The sequence below is a fragment of the Myotis davidii genome, unplaced genomic scaffold (genome assembly GCF_000327345.1).
Source record: "Myotis davidii unplaced genomic scaffold, ASM32734v1 scaffold709, whole genome shotgun sequence".
Classification (NCBI taxonomy): Eukaryota; Metazoa; Chordata; class Mammalia; order Chiroptera; family Vespertilionidae; genus Myotis; species Myotis davidii.
Genome location: NW_006300219.1, coordinates 105,287 through 113,249, shown reverse-complemented (window position 1 = coordinate 113,249; position 7,963 = coordinate 105,287). Strand labels below are relative to the sequence as shown.

At 36.7% G+C, this 7,963-nt stretch overlaps 1 long non-coding RNA gene across 1 annotated transcript in view; it reads left to right on the top strand.

The window, feature by feature from the left end:
* The first annotated feature begins 666 nt into the window (after positions 1 to 666).
* Positions 667 to 7,963, top strand: part of LOC107185113 — a 9,876-nt gene continuing 2,579 nt past the window's right edge. Inside the window, exons 1-2 of the long non-coding RNA XR_001516031.1 lie at positions 667 to 687; positions 6,014 to 6,019. This is a non-coding gene — a long non-coding RNA (uncharacterized LOC107185113). The remainder of the gene's footprint in view (positions 688 to 6,013; positions 6,020 to 7,963) is intronic.

Here is a 7,963-nt window from a genome sequence, read left to right as displayed (position 1 = left end):
AGCTTAGGCCTGCTCCCTACTGGCAAGTGGACATCCCCCAAGGGCTCCCAGGCTGCCAGAGGGATGTCTGACTGCCAGCTTAGGCCCAATCCTCCGGGGAGCGGGCCTAATCCAGCAGGTGGTCATTCCCCGAGAGATTAAGCAATGGCTCAAGATTACACAATATGTGAAAGATATCGATTATATTCAAGAGTCATTAAAATCAAGGTTATTTCTTAACTTTCCAGGAGATACCTGGAATCAGTGGTAGAGATATCTTAAATTGCACATTTCTGGACCTGCTTTGGATATTTTTATATGGTAAATTGAAGGGGGACTTGGGAATTGGTGTTTTCACAAAGTGGTGATGCTAAAGAAAATCGTACCTTAGAACCACTGTCCAAAGTTGTCATTTGTTTTTTAAACAAAACCCCCCAACTCTTCTTATTTATTTGTTTGTTTGTTTCTTATTTTTTAATTGATTTCAGAGAGAGGAAGGGAGAGGGAGAGAGAGATAGAAACATCAATGATGAGAATCATTGATTGGCTGCCTCCTGCATGCCCCCTACTAGGGATCAAGCCTGCAACCCTGGCATGTGCCCTGACCAGGAATCGAACCATGACCTCCTGGTTCATGGGTTGATGCTCAACTACTGAGCCACACCAATTAGGTCTCTCCTATTCTTCTTAAAATGTCTATTAATTTATGTTATTGTAAAAATTAAAGAGAGGAGACATCCTATAATGATAAACAGATAACAGTCAACATCAGTAGATCTTGGTTGAAGCCTCATTTCTGCCATTAACTGGCTGCAGTGCTCCAGGCAAAGTCAGTGAAATCCTCTGAGCCACAACTTTCTCATTTGTAATAGTATAGAGTTGAACACACTTATTTTTAAAATTCCATTTAGTTCTAACTAATAAACTAATTTTATTTGTTAAAGCCTGTGACATTTGAAGTACCAGGAAGGAACCTGAGGTATCTATTATACAGTTAGGTGGGAGTTTATTGAAATATTGAAGATCAACATATAAAATAGCTTAAGTATAGTGAGATTTTCTTGAGGAACCTAGAGATATCATTTGTTTCTAGACAAACTGATTTATCAATGAATTCCAAATCTCTGTTACTTCAAAAAAAAGTTAAATAAAAACAAGCATTCTGTATTTCACATATATTGTGCAAAATTTATAGCACTGTTTCACCCTGGCCAGGTAGCTCGATTGGTTGGAATGTCCTCCCACACACCAAAAGGTTTCAGGTTTGATTCTTGGTCAGGGCATATACCTAGGTTGCAGGTTTGATCCCCAGTCAGGATGTGTACAGGAGGCAACAGATCAATGTTTCTCTCTCCCTCTCCCTTCCTCTCTATAAAAACATATCCTCAGGTGAGAATTTAAAAAATATATATATAGCACTGTTTATGTATAAAGATATAAGAAGTAATCTTTATCTTCAAGTAGAGTACAGAAGATTGAAAATATAGACATGATCAATTGACAAGTGAGGTATGTTAACAATAAGTGCTTATAATTGTGTTCAGGGAATGACAAAGTTGGAGTTGTTGCAACTGGGCCACATACCATCTGATTTGGAATAGAAAATAAAGATTAAGACTTTTAGCTTGCTGTGTGAGGAGCATGAGGCCAACCACAGACTAGGGAGGACTGAACTTGAGAAGAAAAAATACATCAATTGATTTGCAAAACTGAAGAACTAATACCCTGGAAAGAGCTGAAGTCATGAAGAAAGGGTATAAACCATGGTAGTTAATAGAGATAGATGATAGATGATACATAGATAGATAGATAGATAGATAGATAGATAGATAGATAGATAGATAGATGTGGGAATTGAGGAAAGCACAGGAAATATCTCAGAGATTGTTGCCCACTCATACAAATATTATGCAAGATAAAATGTAACTCTGGTGCCCTAGCCAGCTTTGCTCAGTGGATAGAGCATTGGCCTGTAGACTGAAAGGTCCCAAGTTTGATTCTGATCAAGGGCACATGCCAGAGTTGCAGGCTCCATCCCTAGTGTGGCCCATGCAGGAGGCAGCTGATCAATGATTCTCTGTCATCATTGATATTTCTATCTCTCCTTCTCCCTTCCTATCTGAAATTAATAAAAATATATTTTTTTAAAAAGTAACTTCTGTGTCCATAGGTTTTCAACAGTCCATCCTCCTGAGACCCATTAAAGTCTCAACTTCTACTTCTCCTCTGATACTCTGTTCTGAGCCTGCTTTGTTCTATATTTCGTCTTTCTTTACCACAAGGGCCTACTCAAGTCATCAACTGTCACCTGGAAAAAGCCTGCTGCCTTTTCTTCCATGGCTTCTCTCTTTCCTTTCTTGTTTAGGTGACTTCCTCAGACCTGAGCTAACGCCAGTTTTTTCCATGGGGAAGAAGCCTGGATGAGGAGCAGGTGTGGGTTAGGGAAGTTGGGATCTGTATTACTGATTGAAATGGAGGCTAGCCCAGAGAAAATATTTCATTTTTGACTCAATTTTCTTACATTTTTTCATACAATTTCCTTTAATTTTGTTTTTAATATTTATTGTTGAAAGTATTATACATGCCCCACCTTTTTCCCCCATGGACCCCTTCTAGCCTGCTCCCGGCTCCTGCCCCAGGCCTTCACCACCTTATAGTCTGTGTCCATGGGTTATGCATATATGCATACAAGTTCTTTGGCTGACCTCTTCCCATCCACCCACCCACATCCATGTTCCCTCTGAGATTCGACAATCTGTTCCATGCTTCTGGGGCTCTGGATCTATTTTGTTAATCAGTTTATTTTGTTCATTAGATTCCACATATGAATGAGATCATTTGATACTTGTCTTTCTCTGGCTTATTTCACGTAGCATAATATTCTCCAGGTCCCTCCATGCTGTCTCAAAGGGTAAGAGATCCTTCTTTATGGGTACTTAAGCTGTTTCCAGATCTTAGCTATAGTAATCTGTGCTGCTCTGAACATAGGGGTGCATAAATTCTTTCTGATTGGTATTTTGGGTTTCTTGGGACATATTCCTAGAAGTGGGATCACTGGGTCAAATGGAAGTTCCATATTTAATTTTTTGAGGAAACTCTATACTGTTTTCCATAATGACTGCACAGTCTGCATTCACACTGGCAGTGTCCTAAGATTCTCTTTTCTCCACATCCTCACCAGCAATTGTCATTTGTTGATGGTAGCCATTGTGGCAGGTGTGAGGTGATATCTCATTGTCATTTTAATATGCATCACTCTGATGATCAGTGACTTTGAGCATTTTTTCATATGTCTCTTTGGCTATCTATAATCCTCTTTGGAGAAGTATCTATTTAGGTTCTTTGCCCATTTTTTTAATTGGATTTTTTGCCTTCCTTTTGTTAAGTTGTATGAGTTCCTTAGATATTTTTGATATTAACCCTTTTTCAGATGTATCATTGCCAAATATGTTCTTTCATACAGTGGGCTCCATTTTCATTTTGTTGATGGTTTCTTCTGCTGTGCAGAGGCTCCTTATTTTCATGTAGTCCCATTTGTTTATTTTCTCCTTAGTTTCTCTTGCTCTAGTAGATGTATCTGCAAGCATATTGCTACAAGGGATGTCTGAGATTTTGATGCGTATGCTTTCTTCTAAAATTATTATGATTTCACAACTTACATTTAAGTGTTTTATCCACTTTGAGTTTATTCTTGTGTAGGGTGTAAGTTGGTGATCTAGTTTCATTTTTTTTTTTTTGCATGTGCCTGTCCAATTTTCCCAGCACCATTCGAAGAGACTATCTTGACTCCATTGTATGCTCTTGCTTCCTTTGTCAAATATTAATTGAGCAAAATGGCTTAGGTCAATTTCTTGGGTCTCTGTTTTATTCCATTGATCTATATGCTTTTTCTTGTGGCAGTACTAGGCTGTTTTGATTACAGTGGCTTTATAACATAACTTGATACCTGGTATGGTGATACCTCCAACTTTGTTTTTCTTTCTCAAGATTGCTGCAGCTATTCTGGGCCTTTCTTGTTTCCACATAAATTTTTGGAGTATTTGTTCTAGATCTGTGAAATATGCTGTTGGTATTTTAATAAGGATTGCATTGAATCTATACATTGCTTTGGGTAGTATGGGCATTTTAATGATGTTAATTCTATCAATCCATGAACACAGTATATTCTTCCACTTGTTTATATCTTCCTCTATCTCTTTTTTCAATGTCCTGTAGTTTTCACTTCCTCTAATTTTTATCATCATGGTCTCAACAGCCTTGATAAAAAATTGAAAATATGCAGTTTTAGGGGACTGACCTAAGGGATCTGCTCTTTTCCTATGGACTTCTGCTCTTTGTACATATTTTTTACTTTCCAAGAAAGAGGTTTTGTTTTTTTTTTGTGTGTGTGATTTTTCTTTTTAATATACGGCTCTGTATTTAGGAAGACCTCTATGTCAAATCCTACCTGATGAGCCACAGGCTTCATCCACAGATTTCTGCCAACAACTGAGACTGTCTCTTGTCTCTCACTTGTATCCAAGATTATAGTTACACCAACTCAAATAAGACAGTCTATAGATGAAAACAACATCAACAATCCCTCTGATCATTTTGTTTTAAAAGGAAGCACTGGACAGAGCTACCAGTGTTTCATGGACTTTTCATTTGTGCAGTTAGAAATAACTAGATTCCCCCACAGTCTTATTTAATTGAAACAAAGAGAATAGCATGTTTCTCTTCAATTAAGCTTTTCCATTTTAAAACAAAAAGTGTAAGTTTTGAAGAACATATAGTTCAAATACAAAGCAAATTCAAAACAATGTTCACAAAAATATGTACAATAAGTATCTAAAGCACTGGCTTATTACTAATATACAATTTATATACAATAAAATTGACTGATTTTAAGAGTACAATCACCCATGTTGTTGCTTTTTAAATTTATTTTTATTTTTTATTTTAAATTTTACTGGGGTGACATTAGTCTACATGAACATATAGGTTACATGTGTGAATTACCAATTTACTAAATCTGTATATAGGACCATGTGCCCACCACTCAAAGTCAAAGCTTCTCCTGTCACCTCATATTAGGACCCCTTTCTTCCCCCACCCCCTCCCTCTGGCAAGCACCACACTGTTGTTTGTGTACATAAGTTTCAGTTTTATATTTCACATATGAGTTAAATCATATAGTTCTTAGCTTTCTCTGTTTGACTTATTTCACTTCACATAATGTTCTCAAGGTTTATCCATGTTGTAAATGATGCTTTTTCATCCTTTCTTATGGTCATGCAGTACTCCATTGTGTATATATACCACAGTCCTCTATTGTAGGGCACTTCGGCTGTTTCCAACTCTTGGCCACTGAATAATGCTGCAATGAACATAAGGGTGCATATACCTTTGCGTGTAAATGATTTCAAGTTTTTTGGGTATATACCCAGGAATGGGATTGTTGAGTCATATGGTAGCTCTATTTCTAATTTTTTGAGGAATCTCCAGACTGCTTTCCATAGTGGTTGTACCAGTCTACATTCCCACAGCAGTGAATGAGGGTTCTCTTTTTTTCTACAACCTCTTCAACACCTGTTGTTGCTTGTCTTGTTGATAATGGCCACTCTAACTGGTGTAAGGTGGTATCTCATTGTAGTTTTAATTTGCATTTCCCTGATTGCCAGTGAGGTTGAACATCTTTTCATATATCTATTGGCTGTTTGTATGTCTTCTTGGGAGAGGTGTATTTTCAGGTCTTCTGCCCACATTTTGATTGGATTGTTTATTTGTTTGGATGTTGAGTTTTAAGAGTTCTTTATATATTTTGGAAATTAAACCTTTGTTGGAGCTACTGTTTGCAAATATCAACTCCCATCTGGTTGGCTACCTGTTTGTTTTATTGTCCATTTCTTTTGCTGTGCAGAAGCTCTTCGTTTGATATAGTCTCATTCATTTATTTTTGTCTTTCCCTCCCTTGCCTTTGGGGTCAAGTTCATAGAATGTTCTCTACCACCCATAAGTTTGGTACTTATATTTTTTTCTATGTGACTTATAGTTTCAGGTCTTATGTCTAAGTCTTTGATCCATTTTGAATTAATTTTTGTACATGGGGACAAACTGTAATCCAGTTTCATTCGTTTGCAAGTGGTTTTCCAGTTTTCCCAGCATCATTTATTGAAGAGACTATCTTTACTCTAATGTGCATTTCTGGCTCTTTTGTCAAAAATTATCTTTCCATATATGTGTGGTTTTATAGCTGGGCTCTCTATTCTGTTCCATTTATCTGTGTATCTGTTTCTCTGCCAATACCATGCTGTTTTGATTATCGTAGCTCTGTAGTATATTTTGAAGTCAGGTAGCGTGATACCTACAGCCTTGTTCTTTTTTTTTTCAGGATTGCTTTGGTTGTTTGGGGTCTTTTGTGGTGCTTTCTCATTCTATTTCTTTAAAAAATGAGATTGGGATTTTAATGGGGATTGCATTAAATCTGTATAATGCTTTGGGTAAAGTGGCCATTTAAAAATATATATATTTTTTATTGATTTTTTACAGAGAGGAAGGGAGAGGGTTAGAGAGTTAGAAACATCGATGAGAGAGAAACATCGATCAGCTGCCTCCTGCATGCACCCCACTGGGGATGTGCTCACAGCCAACATACATGCCCTTGACCGGAATCGAACCTGGGACCCCGTGTATGCAGGCCGACGCTCTATCCACTGAGCCAAACTGGTTAGGGCTAAAGTGGCCATTTTAACTATTCTTCCAATCCATGAACACGGGATTTTTTTTCCATTTCATTGTATCTTTTTCAATCTCTTTTAATAATGTTTTGTAATTTTCAGTATATAGGTCTTTCACATTCTTTATTAAGTTTAATCCTAGGTATTTTATTCTTTTGGTTGAGATTGCAAAAGGAATTGTTTTCTCCATTTCTTTTTCTGAAGTTTTGTTGTTGGTATATTGGAAGGGAATGGAATTATTTTTTTGGATGTACTGTTGTATTTGATTAGCTAGTACCAGTATTTTGGTAAGGATTTTTGCGTCTGTATTCATCAGGGATATTGGTCTGTAGTTTTCTTTTTTTGTGTTCTCTTTGGTATTAAGGTTATATTGGCCTCATAGAATGTGTTAGTAAGTATTGCCTCTTCTTCATTTTTTTTGAAGAATTTGCAAAGAATAGGCTTTAATTCTTCCTTGAACATTTGGTAGAATTCACTGGTGAAGTCACCTGGTCCTGGACTTTTGTTATTTGGGAAGTTTTTGATGGTTGTTTCAATTTCCTCACTGCTAATCAGTCTATTTAGATTTTCCACTTCTTCATGATTTAGTCTAGGAAGGTTATATATTTCTAGGAACTTATCTATTTCTTCTAGATTATTGAATTTGGTGGCATAAAGGCTTCATGATATTCTAGTATGATCCTTTGTGATGTCTGTGATGATTTCTCCTCTCTTATTTCTGATTTTGTTTATATGAGTCTTTTCCCTTTTTTTCCTTAGTGAGTCTAGTCAGGTGTTTGTCAATTTTATTAATCTTTTCAAAGAACCAGCTCCTTGTTTTATTAATTATTTTTCTGCAGCCCTTTTGTTCTCTATTTTATTTAATTCTGTTCTGATTTTTGTTATTTTATTTCTTCTGCTAACTTTGGGTTGTTTTTATTTTTCTTTCATCTTTTTAGGTGTGATGTTTAGGTTGTTTACTTGGAATTTCTCATTTCTTGATATAGGCCTGCAGTGATATAAACTTCCTTCTTATTACAGCTTTTGCTGCATCCCAGAGGTTTTGATATGTTGTATTATCATTCTCATTTGTCTCTATATATCTTTTGATCACATCTTTTTTTTAATTAAATCTTTATTGTTCAGATTATTACATTAGTTACTCTTTTTTCCCACGATAACTCCCCTCCACCCAGTTCCCACCCCACCCTCCACCCTCACTCCCCACCCACTGTCCTCATCCATAGGTGCACAATTTTTGTGCAGTCTCTTCCCGCATCTCCCAC